General features: G+C 49.0%; 1 protein-coding gene across 2 annotated transcripts in view; it reads left to right on the forward strand.

Annotated features, from left to right (window-relative positions):
- The first annotated feature begins 2,389 nt into the window (after window positions 1-2,389).
- The window catches only part of LOC144806401 (uncharacterized), a 152,299-nt gene continuing 128,773 nt past the window's right edge, over window positions 2,390-25,915 (forward strand). For both annotated transcript variants that reach the window (XR_013605795.1, XM_078672762.1), the window contains exon 1: window positions 2,390-2,526. The gene's annotated coding sequence lies outside the window, so the exon portion shown is untranslated. The remainder of the gene's footprint in view (window positions 2,527-25,915) is intronic.

The following is a 25,915-nucleotide window of genomic DNA, read 5'->3' on the forward strand; positions in this document are numbered from 1 at the left end:
GAGCTGTGCCCTTCTATCCGGGGGCAACTGGGGCTGAGCTGGGCTCTTCTATCTGGGGGCCCCTGGGGCGGAGCTGGGCTCTTCTAACCAGGGCCCCTGGGGCTGAGCTGGGCTCTTCTATCCACCGGCCCTAGGGGGGGCTGAGCTGGGCTCTTCTATCTGGGGCCCCTGGTGCTGAGCTGGGCTCTTCTATCCGGGGACACCTGGGGCTGAGCTGGGTTCTTCTATCCGGGGGCCCCTTGGGCTGAGCTGAACTCTTCTATCTGAGGCCCTGGGGCTGAGCTGGGCTCTTCTATCCGGGGGGCCCTGGGCCTGAGCTGGGCTCTTCTATCTGGGGGCCCCCGGGGCTGAGCTGGGCCCTTCTATCCAGGGGCCCCAGGGGCTGAGCTGTGCCCTTCTATCCGGGGGCAACTGGGGCTGAGCTGGGCTCTTCTATCCGGGGCCTCTGGGGAGCTGAGCTGGGCTCTTCTATCTGGGGCCCCTGGGGCTTAGCTGGGCTCTTCTATCCGAGGGCCTCTGGGGGGCTGAGCTAGGCTCTTCTATCCGGGGGCCCTGGGGGGCTTTCCTTCTGGCCCTGGGGGTGTTTGTGGGAATCATGTGTGTTAAAGAGTGGGCCCCAGGGGCTGAGCTGTGCCCTTCTATCCGGGGGCAACTGGGGCTGAGCTGGGCTCTTCAATCTGGGGGCCCCTGGGGCAGAGCTGGGCTCTTCTATCCAGGGCCCCTGGGGCTGAGCTGGGCTCTTCTATCTGGGGGCCCCTGGGGCTGAGCTGGGCTCTCCTATCCATTGGCCCCAGGGGGGGCTGAGCTGGGCTCTTCTATCTGGGGCCCCTGGTGCTGAGCTGGGCTCTTCTTTCCGGGGACACCTGGGGCTGAGCTGGGTTCTTCTATCTGGGGGCCCCTTGGGCTGAGCTGGACTCTTCTATCCGAGGCCCTGGGCCTGAGCTGGGCTCTTCTATCTGGGGGCCCCCGGGGCTGAGCTGGGCCCTTCTATCCAGGGGCCCCAGGGGCTGAGCTGTGCCCTTCTCTCCGGGGGCAACTGGGGATGAGCTGGGCTCTTCTATCCGGGGCCTCTGGGGAGCTGAGCTGGGATCTTCTTTCTGGGGCCCCTGGGGCTGAGCTGGGCTCTTCTATCCGGGGGCCTCTGGGGGGCTGAGCTAGGCTCTTCTATCCGGGGCCCCTGGGGCTGAGCTGGGCTCTTCTAACCGGGGGCCTCTGGGGGCTGAGCTGGGCTCTTCTATCCGGGGCCCCTAGGGCTGAGCTGGGCTCTTCTATCCGGGGCCCCTGGGGCTGAGTTTGGCTCTTCTATCTGTGGCCCCTAGGGCTGAGCTGGGCTCTCCTAACCGGGGGCCCTGGGGCTGGGATGGGCTCTTCTATCCGGGGCCCTGGGGTGCTTTCCTTCTGGCCCTGGGGGTGTTTGTGGGAATCGTGTGTGTTAAAGAGGGGATCTGTGCACTGCATCTTATTGCACTATTAGAGGTCTGTGCACGGTGGTGCATTATTACTGCACTTTGAGGTATCTGTGCACTGTGGTGCATCTTGCTGCACTGTGAGGGATCTGTGTACTGTGGTGCATCTTGCTGCACTGTGAGGGATCTGTGCACTGTGGTGCATCTTGCTGCACTGTGAGGGATCTGTGCACTGTGGTGCATCTTGCTGCACTGTGAGGGATCTGTACACTGTGGTGCATCTTGCTGCACTGTGAGGGATCTGTGCACTGTGGTGCATCTTGCTGCACTGTGAGGGATCTGTGCACTGTGGTGCATCTTGCTGCTCTGTGAGGGATCTGTACACTGTGGTGCATCTTGCTGCACTGCGAGGGATCTGTGCACTGTGGTGCATCTTGCTGCATTGTGAGGAATCTGTGGACTGTTCACTCATTGTCATGACACCATCCACTGAGGGAGAAATCTGTGACAGTCAAATCTGATTGTTCTGTCTTATGAAGTTATTGAGACTTTAATCTACTTGTTTGTTTATTTTATAAGTGAACCTTTGAAGGGAGTGAGCGGGTAAACAAAGGAGACAAATGTAAAACTTAATTTGGTGCGGAGTCAGAAAGTTGTTTGAATACACACAGTCCTACCAAATATAAAAAATTACCCACAGAAACAGGAAAAATAGAAAACATTGTCCAGTTTAATTCTAGCAGTTTCTTACATATAATTAATGAAATTCAGGCTATTTCCAATTCACTCCTAAAGACTGGAGGCGGCGGTTCCGTCAGCGGCCAACAGAGGGCGCTCCTCGCCTGCTGATGAAACCCACTGAGCTGCACATTGGATGAAAAGGATAAGGGTTTCCTCTTCCGGGTCAGCGGCGGCAGAGACAGCACCAGCAGCTGCGGTGACATCACTTCCGGCCTCTCCTGGTGTTTGCAGCCTGCAGCAGAGGAGGAAGGAGCCCTGTCTGTCTGTGCAGTTACCTCCATCTGCAGACCCCCCCCTCAGACCCCAGATCTGCACCTCCCACCCCCAGACCCCAGGGGGAGGAGAGAGCCTGGACATGTCTACACAAGTCTCTGCTCAGGTAGGAGATTGACAGCACCTTCTGCTGTGTTTGTAGAAATAGACTGAATAATCCTGGAGGGAATCTCTGCAGGAGCCGGGCTGAGCTGGGCTCTTCTATCCGGGGCCCCTGGGGCGGAGCTGGGCCCTTCTAGGGGAGCCCCTGTGGCTGAGCTGGGCTCTTCTATACGGGGGCCCCTGGGGCTGAGCTGGGTGTTTCTATCCGGGGCCCCTGGGGGCTGAGCTGGGCTCTTCTATCTGGGGACCCTTGGGCTTACCTGGGGCCTTCTATCCAGGGGCCTCTGGGGCTGAGCTGGGCTCTTCTATCCAGGGGCCCCTGGGGCTGAGCTTTGCTCTTCCATCTGGGGCCCCTGTGGCTGAGCTGGGCTCTTCTATCCAGGGGCCCCTGGGGCTGAGATGGGCTCTTCTTTCCCGGGGCTCCTGGGGGGCTGAGCTGGGCTCTTCACTATGGGCCCCTGGGGCTGAGCTTGGCTCTTCCATCTGGGGCACCTGGGGCTCAGCTGGGCGCTTCTATCGGGGGCCCCTGGGGCCGAGCTGGGCTCTTCTATCTGGGGGTCCCTGGGGCTGAGCTGGGCTCTTCTATCTGGGGCCCCTGGGGCTGAGCTGGGCTCTTCTATGCGGGCCACAGGACTGAGCTGGGCTCTTCTATCCGGGGGTCCCTGGGGCTGAGATGGGCTCTTCTATCCAGGGGCCCCGGGGGCTGAGCTGGGCTCTTCTATCCGGGTGCCCCTGGGGCCGAGCTGGGCTCTTCTATCTGGGGGTCCCTGGGGCTGAGCTGGGCTCTTCTATCTGGGGCCCCTGGGGCTGAGCTGGGCTCTTCTATCCGGGCCACAGGACTGAGCTGGGCTCTTCTATCCGGGGGCCCCTGGGGCTGAGAGGGGCTCTTCTATCCAGGGGCCCCGGGGGCTGAGCTGGGCTCTTCCATCTGGGGCCCCTGTGGCTGAGCTGGGCTCTTCTATCCAGGGGCCCCTGGGGCTGAGATGGGCTCTTCTTTCCCGGGGCTCCTGGGGGGCTGAGCTGGGCTCTTCACTATGGGCCCCTGGGGCTGAGCTTGGCTCTTCCATCTGGGGCACCTGGGGCTCAGCTGGGCGCTTCTATCGGGGGCCCCTGGGGCCGAGCTGGGCTCTTCTATCTGGGGGTCCCTGGGGCTGAGCTGGGCTCTTCTATCTGGGGCCCCTGGGGCTGAGCTGGGCTCTTCTATGCGGGCCACAGGACTGAGCTGGGCTCTTCTATCCGGGGGCCCCTGGGGCTGAGATGGGCTCTTCTATCCAGGGGCCCCGGGGGCTGAGCTGGGCTCTTCTATCCGGGTGCCCCTGGGGCCGAGCTGGGCTCTTCTATCTGGGGGTCCCTGGGGCTGAGCTGGGCTCTTCTATCTGGGGCCCCTGGGGCTGAGCTGGGCTCTTCTATCCGGGCCACAGGACTGAGCTGGGCTCTTCTATCCGGGGGCCCCTGGGGCTGAGAGGGGCTCTTCTATCCAGGGGCCCCGGGGGCTGAGCTGGGCTCTTCTATCCGGGGGTCTCTGGGGGGCTGAGCTAGGCTCTTCCATCCGGGGCCCCTGGGGCTGAGCTGGGCTCTTCTAATCAGGGGCCTCTGGGGGCTGAGCTGGGCTCTTCTATCCGGGTCCCCTGGGGCTGAGCTGGGCTCTTCTATCCGGGCCCCTGGGGCTGAGTTTGGCTCTTCTATCTGTGGCCCCTGGGGCTGAGCTGGGCTCTTCTATCCGGGGGCACCTGGGGCTGAGCTGGGCTCTTCTATCCGGGGGCCCTGGGGGGCTTTCCTTCTGGCCCTGGGGGTGTTTGTGGGAATCATGTGTGTTAAAGAGGGGATCTGTGCACTGCATCTTATTGCACTATTAGAGGTCTGTGCGCTGCATCTTAATGCACTGTTAGAAATATGTGCACTGCGGTGCATTCTTACTGCACATTGAGGGATCTGTGCACTGTGGTGCATCTTGCTGCACTGTTAGGGATCTGTGCACTGTGGCGCATCTTGCTGCACTGCGAGGGATCTGTGCACTGGGGCACATCTTGCTGCACTGTGAGGGATCTGTGCACTGTGGTGCATCTTGCTGCACTGTGAGGGATCTGTGCACTGTGGTGCATCTTGCTGCACTGTGAGGGATCTGTGCACTGTGGCGCATCTTGCTGCACTGTGAGGGATCTGTGCACTGGGGCACATCTTGCTGCACTGTGAGGGATCTGTGCACTGTGGTACATCTTGCTGCACTGTGAGGGATCTCTGCACTCTGGTGCATCTTGCTGCACTGTGAGGGATCTGTGCACTGTGGTGCATCTTGCTGCACTGTGAGGGATCTCTGCACTGTGGTACATCTTGCTGCACTGTGAGGGATCAGTGCACTGCGGTGCATTCTTACTGCACTGTGAGGGATCTGTGCACTGTGGTGCATCTTGCTGCATTGTGAGGGATCTGTGCACTGTGGTGCATCTTGCTGCACTGTGAGGGATCTGTGCACTGTGGTGCATCTTGCTGCACTCCGAGGGATCTGTGCATTGTGGTGCATCTTGCTGCATTGTGAGGAATCTGTGCACTGTGGTGCATCTTGCTGCACTGTGAGGGATCTGTGCACTGTGGTGCATCTTACTGCATTGTGAGGAATCTGTGGACTGTCCACTCATTGTCATGACACCATCCACTGAGGGATAAATCTGTGAGAGTCAAACCTGATTGTTCTGTCTTATGAAGTTATTGAGACTGTAATCTACTTGTTTGTTTATTTTATAAGTGAACCTTTGAAGGGAGTGAGCGGGTAAACAAAGCAGACAAATGTAAAACTTAATTTGGTGCAGAGTCGGAAAGTTGTTTGAATACACACAGTCCTACCAAATATAAAAAATTACCCACAGAAACAGGAAAAACAGAAAACATTGTCCAGTTTAATTCTAGCAGATTCTTACATATAACTAATGAAATTCAGGCTATTTCCAATTCACTCCTAAAGACTGGAGGCGGCGGTTCCGTCAGCGGCCACCAGAGGGAGCTCCTCGCCTGCTGATGAAACCCACTGAGCTGCACATTGGATGAAAGGGAGAAGGGTTTCCTCTTCTGGGTCAGCGGCGGCAGAGACAGCACCAGCAGCTGCGGTGACATCACTTCCGGCCTCTCCTGGTGTTTGCAGCCTGCAGCAGAGGAGGAAGGAGCCCTGTCTGTCTGTGCAGTTACCTCCATCTGCAGACCCCCCTCAGACTCCAGATCTGCCCCTCCCACCCCCAGACCCCAGGGGGAGGAGAGAGCCTGGACACGTCTACACAGGTTTCTGCTCAGGTAGGAGATTGTCAGCACCTTCTGCTGTGTTTGTAGAAATAGACTGAATAATCCTGGAGGGAATCTGTGCAGGAGCCGGGCTGAGCTGGGCTCTTCTATCCGGGGGCCCCTGGGGCTGAGCTGGGCTCTTCTATCTGCGGGCCCTTGGGCTGAGCTGGGCTCTTCTATCCGGGGCTCCTGGGGCTAAGCTGGGATCTTCCATCCATGGGCCCTAGGACTGAGCTGGGCTCTTCTATCCGGGGGTGCTGGGGCTGAGCAGGGCTCTTCTATCCGGGGCCCCTGGGGCTGAGCTGGGCTCTTCTATCCGCGGGCCCTTGGGCTGAGCTGGGCTCTTCTATCCGGGGGCCCTGGGCTGAGCTGGGCTCTTCTATCTGGTGCTCCTGGTGCTGAGCTGGGCTCTTCTATCCGGGGGCCCTGGGGCTGAACTGAGCTCTTCTATCCGGGGGCCCCTGGGGCTGAGCTGGGCTCTTCTATCCAGGGCCCCTGGGGCCGAACTGGGCTCTTCTATCTGGGGCCCCTGGGGCTGAGCTGGGCTCTTCTATCCGGGGGCCCTGGGGATGAACTGAGCTCTTCTATCCGGGGGCCCCTGGGGCTGAGCTGGGCCCTTCTATCTGGGGCCCCTGGGGCTGAGCTGGGCTCTTCTATCCGGGGGCTCTGGGGGTGTTTGTGGGCATCATTTTTTGTTGAAGAGGGGATCTGTGCACTGCATCATACTGCACTGTGAGGAATCTGTGCACGCTGCACTGCATCTGACGGCACTATGAGTAATCTCTGCACAACCTCCCTCTACACAATGGAAATCACTGCATGCTGCACTGCATTTTACTGCATGAGGAATATGTGCTACTGCATTGCATCTTTACAACACTGTGAAGAATCTTTGCATCCTACACTGCATCTTACTGCAATGTGAGAAATCTGTCCACGCAGCCCTGCATCATACAACACTGTAAGAAATCTCTGCACGCTGCACTGTATATACTGCACTATGAGCAGTCTGTACATGCTGCACGGCATCTTACTGCACTATGAATAATCTATGCACACTGCATTGTTTCTTACTGTACTGTGAGGATTATATGCGCACTCCACCTTACTACAGTGAGAAATATGTGCACACTGCATCTTACTACTATAAGAAATCTGTGCACACGTCACTGCATCTTACAGCACTATGAGAAAATTGTGCACACTGTACTGCATCTTACAGCACTACGAGAAGTGTGTGCCACTGCACTGTTAGACATCTGTGCACACTGCACTGCATTGTACTGCAATGAATAATCTATGCACACTACACTTCAGTTTAGTGTTCTATGAGAAATCTGTGCACATTGTGCAGCGTCTTATTCCACTCTGAGAAGTCTGTTCACACTGCACTGTAACGTAGTACACTCTGAGAAACCTGTGAACGCTTCACCGCCTCTTACTGCACTATGAGGAATCTGTGCACACCAGAGTGCACTTTACAGCACTATGAGGAATTTGGAGTACTGCAATGCTATGTACTGAACTGTGAGAACTCTGTGCACACTGCACTGCATCTTATTGCATTATGAGGAGTCTGTGCAGTGCACTGCACCTTATTGCACTATGACAAGTCTATGTCAGTGCACTGTACTGTATCTAACTGCACTGTGTGAAATCTATGCACACTGCACTGCACCTGACTGCATTATGAGAAGTCTGTGCAGTGCACTGCACCTTATTGCACTATGACCAGTCTATGTCAGTGCACTGCACTGTATCTAACTCCACTGTGTGAAATCTGTGCACACTGCACTGCACCTTGCTGCACTATAAGGAATCGGTGTCACTGCACTTCGTCTTACCCCACTATGAGAAATCACTGAAGGGGGTGGACTGAGCTGGGTTCTTCTACCTGGGGACCTATGGGAGGGTGAAGGGGCTTTCCTTCAGGCACTTGGGACTTTTGTGGTCATTATGTGTGTTTAAGAGTGAATTTATGCACACTGCACTGCATCTTACCGCACTATGCGAAACCTGTCACACTGCACTGCATCTTACTGCACTATGAGAAATCTGTGCACACTGCACTGCATCTTACTGCACTATGAGAAACCTGTCACACTGCACTGCATCTTACTGCACTATGAGAAATCTGTGCAAACTGCACTGCATCTTACTGCACTATAAGAAACCTGTCACACTGCACTGCATCTTACTCCACTATGAGAAACCTGTCACACTTACCTGCATCTTACTGCACTATAAGAAACCTGTCACACTGCACTGCATCATACTCCACTATGAGAAACCTGTCACACTGAACTGCATCTTACTGCACTACGAGAAATCTGTGCACACTACACTGCATCTTACTGCACTATGAGAAACCTGTCACACTGAACTGCATCTTACTGCACTATGAGAAACCTGTCACACTGCCCTGTATCGTAGTGCACTGTGTGGAATCAGTGCATGCTGCACGGCTATTTGCAGTATGAGCGATCTGTGCTTGCTGCCATGCATTGTACTGCACTATGAGTAGTCTGTGCCCCCTGCACTGTGAGAAATCGGTGCACATTACTCTGCTTTTTACTGCACTTTGAGGAAGATGTCTGTGAAAACGGCCCTGCTTTTTGCTACTTTGTGAGAAATTTGTGCTCAGCTTACTAATAATCTCTGAGAACCGAGAACATCTGTATATTGCATTGCTTTTCCTTGCTCTGTGATGGCTGTTGGCAGGAAAGCTAATGTGCACACACTGCACTGCTTTTTATTCTGCAAACGGAATCACTTTTTACTACAGTCCGAGGGGCGTTTAAAAAAGAGAAAATCTGGGCACGCTGCACCGCTCTTTACTCTTCACTGGGAAAAAGCTGTCCATACTGCACGTCCTTCAACTACACTTAGTGGCACGCAGCGCAGCTCAGCAAGTCACCTAGCTGCGCTGCGTGATAGTGAAAGGGCAGGAATGTGCTGTATCTATCTGAGTGAGTGGATTTGTGAGTGGCTCTTTGGATGAGTCATTGGTTGTGTGAGTGCTGGTAAGGGTCTGTGAATGGGTATGTGAGGGGTTATGTGGTGTTGGGATTGGGTGTATGAGAGGTTCTATGGGGTAGGAGTGGGTGTGTGTCTGTCTGTAGGTATATGCGGGTGGTTGTATTGGTGAGTGAGTGGGTGCATGAGTGGCTGTATGGGTGACTTAGTGGGTATGTAAGTGGCTGTGTGAGTGAGTGGATTCGTGAGTGGCTCTTTGGATGAGTCATTGGTTGTGTGAGTGCTGGTATGGGTCTGTGAATGGGTATGTGAGGGGTTATGTGGGGTTGGGATTGGGTGTATGAGAGGTTCTATGGGGTAGGAGTGGGTGTGTGTCTGTCTGTAGGTATATGCGGGTGGTTGTATTGGTGAGTGAGTGGGTGCATGAGTGGCTGTATGGGTGACTTAGTGGGTGTGTAAGTGGCTGTGTGAGTGAGTGGATTTGTGAGTGGCTCTTTGGATGAGTCATTGGTTGTGTGAGTGCTGGTATGGGTCTGTAACTGGATATGTGAGGGGTTATGTGGGGTTGGGATTGGGTGTATGTGGATGTTGTCATTAGCGATGTCACTGACCATGTCATGAGTGATGCAATATGTGAGGTCATAAGCAGTGCATTACAGGGGCATAAGTTATAGTTAGCTCAGGTAACTGTTCCAGCTGAATTTCTATGTTTTGCACCAGTGAAATCTGACCTAAATCTAATGTCCATGTAACCTGTAGTTTTTTCAGTGAATATATATGTATATTCCACATGTATTCCGCTTTGCCTGTTACTCCTGAGAAAACAGCCACACCAAAGCAGTAGTATTTTATCACTATTTTTTATTTGGCAAATGAAAGTGGCGCATTTCGATCTGAGAAACTTTTTCACTTAACTCGTTTTTCTCTATGTTCATTGCATTTATACAACGTACAATAACACGTTCAAGTAGACATAAACAAAATACTTCACATTCTGTAATTCCTCCTCGACTCTTTATCAACAAAAACTTTATCAATGACGGACAAAAGTTGTTATTTAGTAAACTACGTTTTACCAATAATATTGACTTTAGACATCATATATTAGGTATAGTACTGTTTCTATGACAGTTCAGCTATGTTTGGCTTATTTCTGAATTATATTTTTATTTTGATAAATAATTTCTTGTTAGGGTCTAGTGCCCTAACTCAAAACTGACAAACAAATGCTGCTGTGCTTAAGGGTATAGTATCCAAATGAAACTAAATCGTACTTCCACCTCAGTGAATAAAAAAAGGTGTTGCCACATGGGGTCGCCTTCTATAGTCTCCTTAACGCTACCAGCAGATGTGCATGGAAGCTTCCAAATATCTATAAGGGAGAAAAAGAATTATTTAGTATACCAGCATAACGTAAGTACAACCTAAGTACAGTCTTCTTTGTGTTGCATCTTGGAAAACCATTAAAAGAGGAGAAAATATTATCGATGATGAATGTGATATGTCTTCAGAAAGAACTATATACATTTGTGACTATTAGAAATATCATCAAAAGAAAAGAAAAATGAGTTACACATAGGAGCTTCTAATTTACAAATGTGTGTAAAGCTCTTCGTCCTGGTTCATACCATGTGGAGCAAGACTTCCTGCTTCTAATATGTACCTAGATTTCATTCTGCGTACTGCAGTAGTTCTGTTGCCACCCTTAGGGTGTTTCACAACAGTATCAATGCCAAACAATCTGGATTTGGTCCAGTCTCCCCCACGGTGTTCCCTGAAGTGTTGTGCTGTAGCTCATGTCTGCATTTGTGATGGCATGCCAATGTTCGAGTATACGCTTTTGTATGGGAAAGGTAGTCAACCCTATATTTCATCTGACACATGGGCAGATGATTACATATAGTACATAGTTTGTTTCACTTGTGATTGGTTTTGTGATACAGTGTTTCTTCCTAATCCTGTCTAGGGTAATCTCATAGACGTTAGTGCTGAATTTGCACGCCTTGCAGTGACTACATTTTCTGAAACCTCAACTCTGTTGCAACCAAGTTTGTCTGTTACTTGTGAGATGGCTGTGTACTAACATGTCTTTTATGGAGAGATTTCTCTTAAAAGTGATGTTGGGTGTATTAGCCTCTCTTCGGACTCAAGGTGGTATCATGTGTTAGTATTGCCCATCTACTCTTTAAGATCTTGCGTAAGTTGTTTGTCTGGCATGTAAACTTGGTGATAAATCGTATCGGTTCTTTGTCAGGTTCCCTTGATATGTCTGGTTTTCCTTGTAAAAGTTAATCTCTCAATTTTTCATCAGCCCTTATGCTAGCTTTTATAAAGCTTTTCTTAGGATACTTTCTGGCACTAAAGCGATCTAGCATGTCCTGTTTGGTTCTCCTACAGCCTTCATTGGTGCTACTGTTTCTTTTGGCTCTGAGAAACTTGCTATAGGGGATACTCCAGCAGTAGCTTGGTGGATGATAGATTCACAAGGAAGCTCGAGTTGCCAGCAGTGTTCTTCCTCTAGAGACCAGTCTGGAGTGTGCCATTTTTGAGTGAAACTTTGATATCAATGAAATCCACTGTTTCCTGGCTGTGATTCGTGTAGAATCTCAGATTGATGTTGTTGTTATTGATGACAGATGAAAAGATTTTAAGGTCTTCCTCACTCCCCTCCCAAACGAGGAAGACATCATCAATATACCTGAACCCACACTGATTTGACCAATGAATCTATTCTGATCTTGATTCCATAGGACATGCTATTCCCACCAGCCCACCAAAATATTGGAATAGTTGGGGGCGAAGCCTGTCCCCATGGCTGTTCCTTGAATTTGCTTATAGAATGTATTTTCAAAGAGGAAAATGTTCTCCATTAGACAAGTTTCGATCATTTACATGATCATCTGTGTGTGTTGTAGAACCTTAACATCTCTCATTCTGAGAAAGTATTTGCAAGCATTCATTCCATCTTGATGCCTAATACTAGTTTACAGACTTTCCACGTCTTAACACTCTAGCCAACATTCTTTGTCCCAACACAGATTATTGGATTTTTGGATGAAGTCTTGCGTATCTCTGATGTAGTAATCCAAATTCTGTGCATATGGCGCCAGAAAATGATCTTCATATATTGAAGTATTCTCCAAAAATACTATTTTTTGAGGAAACAAGAGGACGAACTGGTGGGTTTAGTGCCTCCTTATGCACCTTTGGTAACTGGTAGAGTGTGGGGATAGTAGGTGTTTCATTTTATAGGAACTGTAGTTCATCCCAACCGAGTAGTTGGTGTTCATGCTACTCCAGTAGTCTTTCTTTATAGTGTGTAATTACATTTTGTAAATATTCACTGTCAGTTCTACCATAACAGGTGCTATTCCTCACCTGTCTGAGTCCCTCTTTTATATAGTTCTCTCTACACATTATCACTATGTTGCCCCCCTTGTCAGAGGGTTTAATTACTACTGTCTGATCTTTCTGTAACTCAGTTAATGTGTTCCATTGTCTCTTGTTCAAGTTACTCTGTTTCCAGTATTATCTACTTAGTTTCAAAATGTTCTCTGCAATTGTGTCTGAGAATACGTCAATATTGTCTTGGGGTAGTTGGAGTATGGATCTAGATGGCATTCTAAAATTCGTCGCCTCAGTTCCCCCTGTGTCGATACCGAGGATGTTGTTAATATAGTCAATATTAGTGGGATGTGGAGTCATTGGAATTACCAGATATGATTGTGGTCTCTTCCATTCCTTCTAAATTGTGTAGTGTTTGTAATATCTCAAGGTCTCTTATTGTAAGGGCAGTCTGGCGAGATGTGGTTGTTGTTGTCACATCATTTGTTTCCCTGTTTGGACGTAATGCATGCATTTTGTACAATTTCAACTTCCTAACAACCTTAAATAAATAAATCCTTAATTGTGCATGATTTACTTGTCATGTAGGACAAAAGGATAGTCCAAGTTTAAGAGTCTCAATGTCCTCATGTGAGACTTGTGTTTTAGAGGGGTTTATTACCGTTACTTCCTTCGATTGTCCTGCCATTACTTGTTCTTTCCTTGCTGGCCCCGTATTCCCATGCCGCTGTTTGTTTGTTTTCCTTCGTTGCCTTCTTCTCTGGCTTTCACTTTTGTGCCCCTTCCTCTACCTCTTTGTTTTGCCTGAAATGAGTATTCGTTTTCTTTTTGTAGCATCCAAAGTTCCCCGAAAAAATAAAATCTTTGGTGCCATCTTGTTTCTCAGGTCTTCCAACGATCCGAGTTCAGAGCTCTGGCCCGTGCCTGATTCTGATACTCTCTGCTGTATTGCTCCCATGCTCTTTAGCAATTTGTGGGCGGGCTTTATTAAAGGTTTTGGCAAATGTCAAAATCCTTCCTGCTGCATAATCCAGTTCATCCCGAAGGAATTTACGTTGTTTGTGCTCAATTACATCCTTTTCATGGGTCTTGAGGCATTCTTCAATTGGCTTAAGTATTTTCTTAACTGCTTCCTGATCTATATCATTCTCAAATTCATCCATTATGCCCTTGATTTTAGTTGTTAGTTCCGTATGCTCTATCCATGCACTCTTGATCAGGATTCTGAGTATTTTCTGTCCAATCCTTCAGTAGCTCAGGTCTAGGATTTTCCAATATGGGGATTTTAAAGTTTCTCAGGGCTCTCGTTATCCTGTTTACATCCAGGTAATTTTGAAGCGATGTGGCTTCCCACAATCGACTGACTTCCTTTTTCCTCATTTTTTCCAGTGTAATTCCTCGTTGTTTCAAAGTGCCAGTTGTGCCATCGGCATCACTTACATCGGCGGCGCTGTCTCCCCTCACAGCTGACTTCGATTTAAAGATTATAAGAGCCGATCCTTCGCTCTCATTTAACATTTCATTCGCCATGTGTATTCCGTATACTGCGTGGCGTAGGTGTAAATACTTAACGCACCTTAGTCACTGCAGGTTAGATCCCTTCTACGTGTCGCCGGACCCCCTGTGTATGAGAAAATGCGCGCAATGTATATATATATATATATATATATATATATGGAAAACAAATTGCCCTTCAGCAACGGGAGGGCACTCAACGGCGCTCTCTGTTGTGTCAGCCTCGCTGCAGCTCGTCTCTCTGTGCCCCTTAATTCTGTGACAAAGCCGACGCGTTTCGAGGCATCACGCCTCTTCTTCTTAGGCAGACTCTGAAACACTGTGGGCTCACCATTGTATTTTCTTTATTACTTTTCTCGCATTAATTAGTGGGCGTGGCAACATTCAGCCCGATTGCATGCTGGGACTTATAGTCCTATGGTGAGTACAAGTGACTGACCTTTAGTGGGTACAATATTTCAAGAGTCAATTTTAAGTCCATTTAAATCCTTAGTAGGACGGGATGCAGAGATGCAGGCTTCCTCTTTATGCATGGGAGCGACGTGCCTCGTGGTTTTGGCAAAAGTTCCATCCCACAGCCTTTTCATTCCTTTATGAAAATGGTGCTCAATCCCCACGGCACGGGCCGCCGTGAATCTTATGGAAAACAAATTGCCCTTCAGCAACGGGAGGGCACTCAACGGCGCTCTCTGTTGTGTCAGCCTCGCTGCAGCTCGTCTCTCTGTGCCCCTTAATTCTGTGACAAAGCCGACGCGTTTCGAGGCATCACGCCTCTTCTTCTTAGGCAGACTCTGAAACACTGTGGGCTCACCATTGTATTTTCTTTATTACTTTTCTCGCATTAATTAGTGGGCGTGGCAACATTCAGCCCGATTGCATGCTGGGACTTATAGTCCTATGGTGAGTACAAGTGACTGACCTTTAGTGGGTACAATATTTCAAGAGTCAATTTTAAGTCCATTTAAATCCTTAGTAGGACGGGATGCAGAGATGCAGGCTTCCTCTTTATGCATGGGAGCGACGTGCCTCGTGGTTTTGGCAAAAGTTCCATCCCACAGCCTTTTCATTCCTTTATGAAAATGGTGCTCAATCCCCACGGCACGGGCCGCCGTGAATCTTATGGAAAACAAATTGCCCTTCAGCAACGGGAGGGCACTCAACGGCGCTCTCTGTTGTGTCAGCCTCGCTGCAGCTCGTCTCTCTGTGCCCCTTAATTCTGTGACAAAGCCGACGCGTTTCGAGGCATCACGCCTCTTCTTCTTAGGCAGACTCTGAAACACTGTGGGCTCACCATTGTATTTTCTTTATTACTTTTCTCGCATTAATTAGTGGGCGTGGCAACATTCAGCCCGATTGCATGCTGGGACTTATAGTCCTATGGTGAGTACAAGTGACTGACCTTTAGTGGGTACAATATTTCAAGAGTCAATTTTAAGTCCATTTAAATCCTTAGTAGGACGGGATGCAGAGATGCAGGCTTCCTCTTTATGCATGGGAGCGACGTGCCTCGTGGTTTTGGCAAAAGTTCCATCCCACAGCCTTTTCATTCCTTTATGAAAATGGTGCTCAATCCCCACGGCACGGGCCGCCGTGAATCTTATGGAAAACAAATTGCCCTTCAGCAACGGGAGGGCACTCAACGCCGCTCTCTGTTGTGTCAGCCTCGCTGCAGCTCGTCTCTCTGTGCCCCTTAATTCTGTGACAAAGCCGACGCGTTTCGAGGCATCACGCCTCTTCTTCTTAGGCAGACTCTGAAACACTGTGGGCTCACCATTGTATTGCGTGGCAACATTCAGCCCGATTGCATGCTGGGACTTATAGTCCTATGGTGAGTACAAGTGACTGACCTTTAGTGGGTACAATATTTCAAGAGTCAATTTTAAGTCCGTTGAGTGCCCTCCCGTTGCTGAAGGGCAATTTGTTTTCCATAAAATTCACGGCGGCCCGTGCCGTGGGGATTGAGCACCATTTTCATAAAGGAATGAAAAGGCTGTGGGATGGAACTTTTGCCAAAACCACGAGGCACGTCGCTCCCATGCACAAAGAGGAAGCCTGCATCTCTGCATCCCGTCCTACTAAGGATTTAAATGGACTTAAATTTGACTCTTGAAATATTGTACCCACTAAAGGTCAGTCACTTGTACTCACCATAGGACTATAAGTCCCAGCATGCAATCGGGCTGAATGTTGCCACGCCCACTAATTAATGCGAGAAAAGTAATAAAGAAAATACAATGGTGAGCCCACAGTGTTTCAGAGTCTGCCTAAGAAGAAGAGGCGTGATGCCTCGAAACGCGTCGGCTTTGTCACAGAATTAAGGGGCACAGAGAGGCGAGCTGCAGCGAGGCTGACACAACAGAGAGCGCCGTTGAGTGCCCTCCCGTTGCTGAAGGGCAATTTGTTTTCCATAAAATTCACGGCGGCCCGTGCCGTGGGGATTGAGCACCATTTTCATAAAGGAATGAAAAGGCTGTGGGATGGAACTTTTGCCAAAACCACGAGGCACGTCGCTCCCATGCACAAAGAGGAAGCCTGCATCTCTGCATCCCGTCCTACTAAGGATTTAAATGGACTTAAATTTGACTCTTGAAATATTGTACCCACTAAAGGTCAGTCACTTGTACTCACCATAGGACTATAAGTCCCAGCATGCAATCGGGCTGAATGTTGCCACGCCCACTAATTAATGCGAGAAAAGTAATAAAGAAAATACAATGGTGAGCCCACAGTGTTTCAGAGTCTGCCTAAGAAGAAGAGGCGTGATGCCTCGAAACGCGTCGGCTTTGTCACAGAATTAAGGGGCACAGAGAGGCGAGCTGCAGCGAGGCTGACACAACAGAGAGCGCCGTTGAGTGCCCTCCCGTTGCTGAAGGGCAATTTGTTTTCCATAAAATTCACGGCGGCCCGTGCCGTGGGGATTGAGCACCATTTTCATAAAGGAATGAAAAGGCTGTGGGATGGAACTTTTGCCAAAACCACGAGGCACGTCGCTCCCATGCACAAAGAGGAAGCCTGCATCTCTGCATCCCGTCCTACTAAGGATTTAAATGGACTTAAATTTGACTCTTGAAATATTGTACCCACTAAAGGTCAGTCACTTGTACTCACCATAGGACTATAAGTCCCAGCATGCAATCGGGCTGAATGTTGCCACGCCCACTAATTAATGCGAGAAAAGTAATAAAGAAAATACAATGGTGAGCCCACAGTGTTTCAGAGTCTGCCTAAGAAGAAGAGGCGTGATGCCTCGAAACGCGTCGGCTTTGTCACAGAATTAAGGGGCACAGAGAGGCGAGCTGCAGCGAGGCTGACACAACAGAGAGCGCCGTTGAGTGCCCTCCCGTTGCTGAAGGGCAATTTGTTTTCCATAAAATTCACGGCGGCCCGTGCCGTGGGGATTGAGCACCATTTTCATAAAGGAATGAAAAGGCTGTGGGATGGAACTTTTGCCAAAACCACGAGGCACGTCGCTCCCATGCACAAAGAGGAAGCCTGCATCTCTGCATCCCGTCCTACTAAGGATTTAAATGGACTTAAATTTGACTCTTGAAATATTGTACCCACTAAAGGTCAGTCACTTGTACTCACCATAGGACTATAAGTCCCAGCATGCAATCGGGCTGAATGTTGCCACGCCCACTAATTAATGCGAGAAAAGTAATAAAGAAAATACAATGGTGAGCCCACAGTGTTTCAGAGTCTGCCTAAGAAGAAGAGGCGTGATGCCTCGAAACGCGTCGGCTTTGTCACAGAATTAAGGGGCACAGAGAGGCGAGCTGCAGCGAGGCTGACACAACAGAGAGCGCCGTTGAGTGCCCTCCCGTTGCTGAAGGGCAATTTGTTTTCCATATATATATATATATATATAAATATACATAATTTGGATGAGGAACTAGCAGTTCACTTACAGACCTAGAAAAATATGATGAAGAGAGCAGGATGTCTTTTCAAGGAATTCCATTCTTTGAATTTTAATGTGTTTTTAATCAAAAGTGGTGATCAATATTCTTTTTTTGATAGTAAATATTTCCTTTTGTCCGTTTGATTTACAGATAATATTTGAAGATGTCATGTGCGGATGGATAGGGGTAGCCCACTTGGGCATTATCCCATGAAGCAGATATTATTGTGCTGAACGTTGAAGCACATTACGTGAAATATATGCCATGTTATATTTAGAAATTGCTGATCGTTATTCAGTTTCACTCAGAACTGAGTCAGTTTTCATTTGCCCTTGGGGGTTTATTTACAGACTTGAAAATCATACCGAAATACTTTGGGTTGTTTTTCATTTTTGAATAACGTATTGCAATTTAATTGGATCAAATTAGAACATTATCCCATTTAATTATGTGTCTGCACTGTATACATCAAGTCATAATTTTATTGTTTCAAGTCGGAATGAATTGGTAACAATGTAACTTTTCTATCTTTATTGATCGCGTGCACGTTGTAAAATAACACTGTATCTTTAAATAGAATGGCTTCGGATTCCACCTCACCCATGAGCAAGAAGTCCGAGTACTTCGAAACGCGTAGGGTGTATTTTTTTCTTGTACGCCATAAAAATTATTGCACTGAGCACTATTTGGGCCTCGGCTCTGGTTCTTTTCATCCTCGGAGAAGGAACGTGTGTACCAGGAGTGTGGAGTGATTTTAGGGGTTGGCGACCCCGCCGAGTGCCCGCCGCTTTAAGAGGCTCAAGCACGCCGCAAATTGGTGTTTTTGATATGTCTATATATATATATATATATATATTCCATAGAACGTGCAGCCGTCGCTACACTTCGCTTAGACCCCTCCACAACAACAGTGGTCCGTGCTGGGCAGCGAGCCCATCAATTCCAAACAATCATACCAACGTCCACACGATCCAGGGACAGTATGAAGCACGAACTCGGAATAACGTGTTGTCAAAATTATTTAATCAGCAAGATAGCAACAAACAATAACACTCGATGCGTTTCGGGGCTCCTCCCCCTTGGTCACGAGTAGTAAAAAGAGTAATAGGATCGTATTACATATACTCAGAATCACATGGCCTTGTGAAACACCAATAAACATAAACAAAATACTAGCGCTTTAGTCAACGCTGTTTTGTGAAAGTTACTACAATCCAGGGATCGAAAATATAAATTCCAAAATAAACACATAAATTTCAAAGTACAAACGAACTTATTCAAGATTCATAATTGCAACCCTGCTCATGTTAAAAACATAAACTCAGGACTCGGAATAATTTATGTACCATTCAACTTAGCGCACTTGGCCTGCATGACATCCGTAATTAAATAGAAATAAAACTTTAGAAATTCAGTACTGAGAATCGCCCAAGTGGGCAACTTAAATACAAATTCATGTCATGACAATCATTTTGATCTCATGCATAGTAAACAGCTATTTATGTGTGCTTTCTTGCCCAAGTGGGCTAGTGTTAAACTGTAATTTCAAAAAGAAAAATTATTAAGTAGAAATGTCAAGTAAAATAATGCCCATGTGGGCTAAACCATATGTGCGTGTTGATAAATCAGTTTTCGGTTCCAAGTCTGCTCACTGTTTGTCTATTATAGGGTTGATATTCTCATTCAAAACAAATTCTATATAAGCAATCCCTGAAAAAAAGAAAAAAAGAAAGCTAATGAATGATGATATACAAGAGAAAAATGACCAGTGATTCAAGATCAGAAAAATTATCTTATACCCTTCGTAACTCATGTAAAGGATATAGAAGTTAAAAACAAGTATGGACAAAACATCATGAATACATAAACTTATTTTCTACTTAGTTCAAACAGATCTCCTACTAGACAGAAAATACAGAAAGCTCAATGAAACCATGGTAATGCATTATATCATCCTAAGTGCACTTCCATTTCTTCATCACAATTATGACCATTGGGGACCAATGTTTTATGTTGAATAATCATTCTTGATTCCAGTCTTCTCAACTTCTGTACCCGATTGCCCCCCTCTCATCAAATTTAACAGTGCACAATACACAATAACTCAATAAGTTCACATTTTGGTTGTGATGACTGTGAAAATGTCGTGCTATCGGGTAAGATTTATCCATGTTAGTAATAGCACGCATGTGCTCTAGCACTCTCAATTTCGCAGGCTTGATGGTACTCCCTATATAGGTTTTATTGCAGGGACAGAATAGAGCATAGACTGCGTGGTCACTGGTGCATGAAGTATGTTCTTGGATAATCAGAGTTTTGGATGTGGGTGACAGTCGTACTTTTTTCGGATTTCGACTGTTTTTGCATGCCTTGCAATTTCTGCTGGTAAAAAAGCCTCGAACCCCTGTGGTTTTGGGTTTCCTAGGGATCACTGCTGTACATAATTGATCTTTTAAAGACCTCGTTTTCCTGAATGAAATTTGGGGGGACTCATTAACATATTCTGCTAAGTCAGAGTCGTTTAATAGCACTGGCCAAAATTTGTTGAGACTCTTTCTAAGTAAGCCAGCCTGGCTACTATAGGTAGTTATGAACCGTGTCTTGTTGTCATTTATGTCTGTGGGTTCATTAGGTCTCGGCTGTAGTAGTGACTCTCTTGAACGTTTTTCTACAGCTTTCTGTGCATCAGTAATAGTTTTTAGTGGAATATCCACGTTCATAAAACCTAGCAATCATGTTCTGTTGTTCAACCAAAAAAATTTCTTCAGTACTACAATTGCGTCTGGCTCTTAGCAGTTCTCCCAATGGAATACTCCTAATTAGAGAGTTAGGATGACAGCTGTGAGCGTGGAGTATACTGTTCCCTGCTGTCTTTTTCCTAAAAAGAATTGTTTCCAATTTACCATTCTCCACTTTGACACTTAAATCTAAAAATTCCAAGCTCTCTTTAGACCAATTGCTGGTGAAATTAAGGTTGAAAGTATTCTGATTGAGTTCATTCACAAATATATTGGCCTCTTCTTGAGTTCCCCTCCACACCACCAGCACATCATCTATGTACCGCAACCACTTGATAACTGTGGAATTTAACTGGGGGGCACTACCAACCAGAATATAAGATCCTTAATTATTGCCCGGCGGTGTCGCCTCTTGAACCCACAAAGAAGTTAAACTATTGAAGAGGCAGGCGCTGGAGACTGGAAGGCAGGAAACAAGGTTTTTATTCGCTCCGGAGGAGAACACAACGAAAACGGACAGAAGGTATCGTTCTGAGGTGCTCTAACTGCATCCCTGAGGCCTGGCCTCTTATACACACGTTTATCTGTTTATTGCATGTAACACATTCTCGTTGATACTTTGAAGTACGGAAAGACATCCTCAGAATCCCCCCTTTCCCAGCCCGTTCCCACGCAAGGTTACAGTGGAAGTCCCCGCCCCGTTCACAACAGGTGATGATCATCGCGCAGCTGGGTATTCCGCCGATCCACAGTGTGTGTGGGTTTCGATCGGATCTCGTGGGATGGGGGGGGGGGCTTTGATCATCTCGGGGGTCCTTAGAGGAGGAAAGCTTTCTATTGTACGGGGAGGGGCAAGGGATTGGTATCGGCAGAGCTGGGTGTCGGCCTGGGAACGGGGAAGACAAACGGGCACACGGGGAAATGGGGTTTGCATCAAAGGGCCGGGGATCATAAATGGGAAGAAGGGAGGTGTCGCGCTGGGAACAGGACGAGGGTCTGGGGCAGAGCAGCGCTGAAGAGGGGTTTTATGATTCGCGGCAGGTGCAGGCAGGGGGGTTGTCAGTATGCGGGGGATGCCGGCGAAGTTAGGAATGGGAGAGAGGCGCGCTGGCTCTCGGCGGGAGCAGGGAAGCCATGGTGTTCAAAAATGGCGGCTGTTTTACGCGCACAAAAAGGTTAAGGAGAGCAAGAGGGCGCCGATAATGTTGACGGTTTCAGCCTAACTTTCAACAGTCCTCCCTTTTCAACATATCTAGCCAACTTGCTTACTCAATGTCAATTTTCATCAAATTCCTAACTTCGGTATCATACAATGCTCTCATATGTTCGCTTCCAATGTCCACAGTTTTGGGAAAAATGCAACTCGCACATAAAGAACACATAGGTGGCAAACATTGAATTCCTAAGCATAGGCCACATATTACAACTACGGGGATCAGGATAATGGTGAGCAGTCTCCAGCCCCAGCTTTTGACGGTGTCCCAGAACCAACCACCAAGCGACCATTCTTCTTGCTCTTGGTGAACTTCCGATGAGAGTCTGTGAAGATGTTCGATGGCTTTGTACACTGAGGGTGAGTTGTCCGGTATGTATGTACAACAGCTGGCCCCAATAATGCGGCATGCTCCTCCACGGTCCGCCAGAACCACATCTAGAACGAGGCGGTTCTGCAGAGCCACCAAACGGACCGCTTGGAGCTCGGCAGTGTTGTTGGCAAAGATGCCCGCTGTGATGTTCATGGTTGTCTCGACTGCCTGAGTCAAATGTCGGATGGCACGGCTGTTTGCCATCGGGCCCCAGAGGGGGACGAGTCCTTTCATAGCATCGAGGAACTGTGCCCCTGTTGAGTCGGCTTGCTCAACGTCTTTGGCTCGTTTTTGCCTGTGGTGATTCGCTGGAGCCACATAAGTTGGAGGAAGGACGAAGGAGATGTAGCAAGTGCCCCCCCAGCCTTTGGGGAGCCAGGTGTAGGCCTTCGTGCCGCAGATGAAATACATGTTTGGAGATGACACAAAGGAAGGCGGATCCGTGGAATCCAGAGTGCTGGTAAAGCGGCAAGCGCTGCGACCCACCAGCTGTGTCCCAAGTCCTTCTACACACATGTGGCCTGTGATGTTGATGACCGTCAGGGCCACAGTCAGAGTGGCAGCCGTTCGTTTCCGCAGATAGGAGAAGGTGGGTCTGGTCGGATTGTTGAACACCTGCATTTCGATTCGTTCTTTGGCCGGGATGTCCATTTGGATCGAGTCGCTGGGGGTCAGCGGGCAGAAGTGTGTCTTTGTCTTGTTTCGCCCGGCCCCATGAGCTGCAGTTCTGCTGGAGGTGGCATTTCCCGTATAGCTCTCTTGCAGGAGGATCAGCCAGGCAAGGCAGGAGCCGTGGACGGAGAAGGGTGAAGGGATGAATGGTATTGAATGTCCAGTGGCATGGGGTAGCAACCCACAGATCCAGCAGTTGGTGGCGTTGGTGGCAAGATTGTGCTGGTGAAGTAGCTGCACGAAGGAGTTGTTCCAAAACTCCTTTCGCCTCTCTCTTAGTTGGGGAGAGAGCGAAATTAGATAATGTTCCTTCATGGTGGTAGGCTGAGCAGTGGTTAGGAATGTTTCGTGAGCAGGTGCGTGTTCTTCCATAATCCAGAGCGTAGTCATGAGGAGAAAACAGAGGAGGATTACGATGAAGAGTGCAATTGTCTTTGAGCTATGAAGTCTGTCTGTTCTCGGATTTCTGTAGTGGGTATTTCCTGTTGTCTCAGTCGGCTTCTTGTTTGGCGCTTCCATCATCTTCTTATCTGGCGCTTCCATCATCTTCGTCTTCAAGGTGCTCGGTAGTGGGCAGGACCACAGACTTAGTTTTAGCTTCTCTCCAGGTAACCCTTGGTAGTTTGGGTCACCGTTCTGAGATTCTTTAACCTAGTCCGTGGCCTACTTAGCCGAAGCTCCCTCCTTTCGCCGCAGGAAATACCCTTCTCGAGATGGCACAGTGGGGTCAGGATGTTTTGAAAGTTCAAGTGTCTCTATGTCAGGATAGCAGTTCAACGATGGTCGGTCCTGGTTCAGGAGCTCTTCTTGGGTGTTGACGGTGTCTGTCGTGGCCAGGGCTGGGGAGACCTTTTTGCAGTGATGGGCGTGCAGCCAATGTTTCTTCCCCTCCACTCGAAGTGCGGTCCGAGTGGTGATCAGCACTTGCCAGGGGCCCGTCCACCGGGGTTCCAAACTCTTTGATCGCTGAAAATTTCGGATCAGCACTAAGTCCCCCGGCTGGATGGCGTGACCCGGACCCCTGGAAGCATCGGGGATGGCCTGCTGCACCTGCTGATGAAGGACAGACAAAGTTTCAGTCAATTTGTACAGATAATCAGACATTAGGACATCCGGAACGTCATGAATGGAAGTTGGTTTCGGGGCAGACCAGACGCTCATGGGTCGACCGAAGACAACTTCATAAGGGGTTAAGTGATGTCGGGTGGGGGTGGAGCGCATCGATAGCAATGCCAGTGGGAGGGCGTCTGGCCATTTCAGGCCCGTCGTAGCCACTATTTTGGCCAGTTTAAGCTTGAGTGTGGCATTGTGTCGTTCGACAAGCCCAGCAGATTGAGGGTGGAAGACTGCGTGGAATTTCTGTTTAATACCCAGCCCATTTAGGATGAGCTGGATAACGTTGGCTACAAAGTGGGGGCCATTATCACTCCATAAAACACGACAGAGGCCATAACGGGGGAAAAACTCCTTTAACAGGACCTTTGCAGTGGCCATAGCGGTGTTGTCACGGGTTGGATATGCTTCCACCCATTTGCTAAATGCGCACACCACGACAAGTACATATTTCAGGCCTTGGCATCTGTCTAGCTGGATGTAGTCCATCTGCAGGACTTCAAATGGGTGGTTTGGGACCCCAAATCCCCCCCGGGGTACTACAGTTCCTTTCCCGGGGTTGTGTTGCAGGCATATTAAGCATTGTTGGACCAGGCGTTTGGCGGAATCTGGGATCTTGTCATTGTGCCAAACCCTGGAGACAAGTTCAATCATGGGGGCTGATCCTATGTGGGCAGGGGAGTGTGCCATGGTTAATATGGGAATCAAGTACGAATCAGGTAGCAACCATCTGTTCGTGTCTTTTGTCCGCCAGCAGCCTTCATCGTCTTTCAATCCTACCCGTGTCCATTCAGTCAATTCGTGTTGTGTGCTAGTCGTTTGTATGTCTCTAATTGTGTCCTTGGCGTCAGTCCAGTTTTCTGCTTGTGACCTGGTCACGTACATATGTGTTGTTGTTCTATTTTCAGCTGTCGTTCGGGCGGTGATGTCAGCTAGTGCATTTCCCTGTCCAATAATGTCTGTCACTTTCTTGTGTGCCTGGCATTTGATAACGGCAAGTCTGTTGGGGAGGAGGACAGCTTCGATTAAGGCGGAGACTAAATCTCCGTGCAAAATGGGTGTGCCATGTGAGGTCAAGTATCCTCTCTCCCTCCAGAGGAGCCCAAAATGGTGAACCACCCCGAAGGCATACTGGCTGTCGGTGTAAATGTTCGCTGTGGTTCCTGTTGCCAGGATGCAGGCTCGCGTCAAAGCAATCAGTTCCGCTGCCTGGGCAGATCGCTGGGTGATGCGGGCTGTTTCTACTACAGTTCGAGCCGTGGTGACTGCATAGGCAGCGGAAGTGGTACCATCGGAGAGTTTGATGCAAGAACCGTCCACCCACAACTCCCCGTCGGGGTCAGGGAAAGCTGTGTCTCTGAGATCGACCCTACTCCTGGTCTGTTCGTCCGTAAGAGTCACGCAGTCATGTACGGGGCGCACATTGGGATCGTTCTCTGGCAAGGGTAACAGAGTTGCTGGGTTCAGTGTGGTGCATCTTTTCAGGGTGATATGGGGGGCAAGCAAGGTTAGTTCGTATCCAGTCAGTCGTGCACTCGTCAGATGTTGCGTCTTGGTTTGGTTCAGGAGGGTGTCGACTGCATGGGGTACCAGTACCGTGAGGGAATTCGAGAGTACAATCCCCTCACTCTGTCGGATAGAGACTGCAGCAGCAGCTACAGCTCGAAGGCAGGCAGGCAAGGCTCTGGCGACAGGGTCAAGAGTGGCAGAGAAGTAAGCGCACGGTCGTTGCTTAGGGCCGATGGCCTGGGTCAGGACAGATAAAGCGCACCCCTCCCTTTCGTGAGTGTAAAGGGAGAAGGGCTTTCTGTAATCAGGGGTACCCAGGACAGGGGCTGAGCAAAGGGCATCTCGTAGTTCCGTGAAGGAAGTTTGACACTCAGGAGTCCAAGGGAGTGGGAAAGGGACGTCTTTGTTTAGCAGAGAAAGCAGTGGTTTTACAACGAGGCTGAAGTTTGGCAACCATTGTCGGCAGAAGGAGGTGAGGCCTAATAGGGAGCGAACCTGCTTCTGGGTTTTAGGGACAGGGGTATCTAGAATGGTTTGGATTCGATCAGGGGTGAGTTTCCTTCCATCTTTGGACAGAAGGTGGCCCAGGTAAGTGACCTGGGGTAGGCAGAATTGCAACTTCTTCTTGGAGACCTTGTGGCCGTTTTCCGCCAGGAAGTGCAAGAGTTGAATGGTGGCGGTAACCGCTAGAGGGGTGGTGTCGGCTGCCAAAAGGATGTCATCGACATATTGTACCAACACCACCCCGTCGGGTAACCGGACTTGGT

This window comes from Lissotriton helveticus (genome assembly GCF_964261635.1).
Source record: "Lissotriton helveticus chromosome 1_1 unlocalized genomic scaffold, aLisHel1.1 SUPER_1_unloc_7, whole genome shotgun sequence".
Taxonomy (NCBI): domain Eukaryota; kingdom Metazoa; phylum Chordata; class Amphibia; order Caudata; family Salamandridae; genus Lissotriton; species Lissotriton helveticus.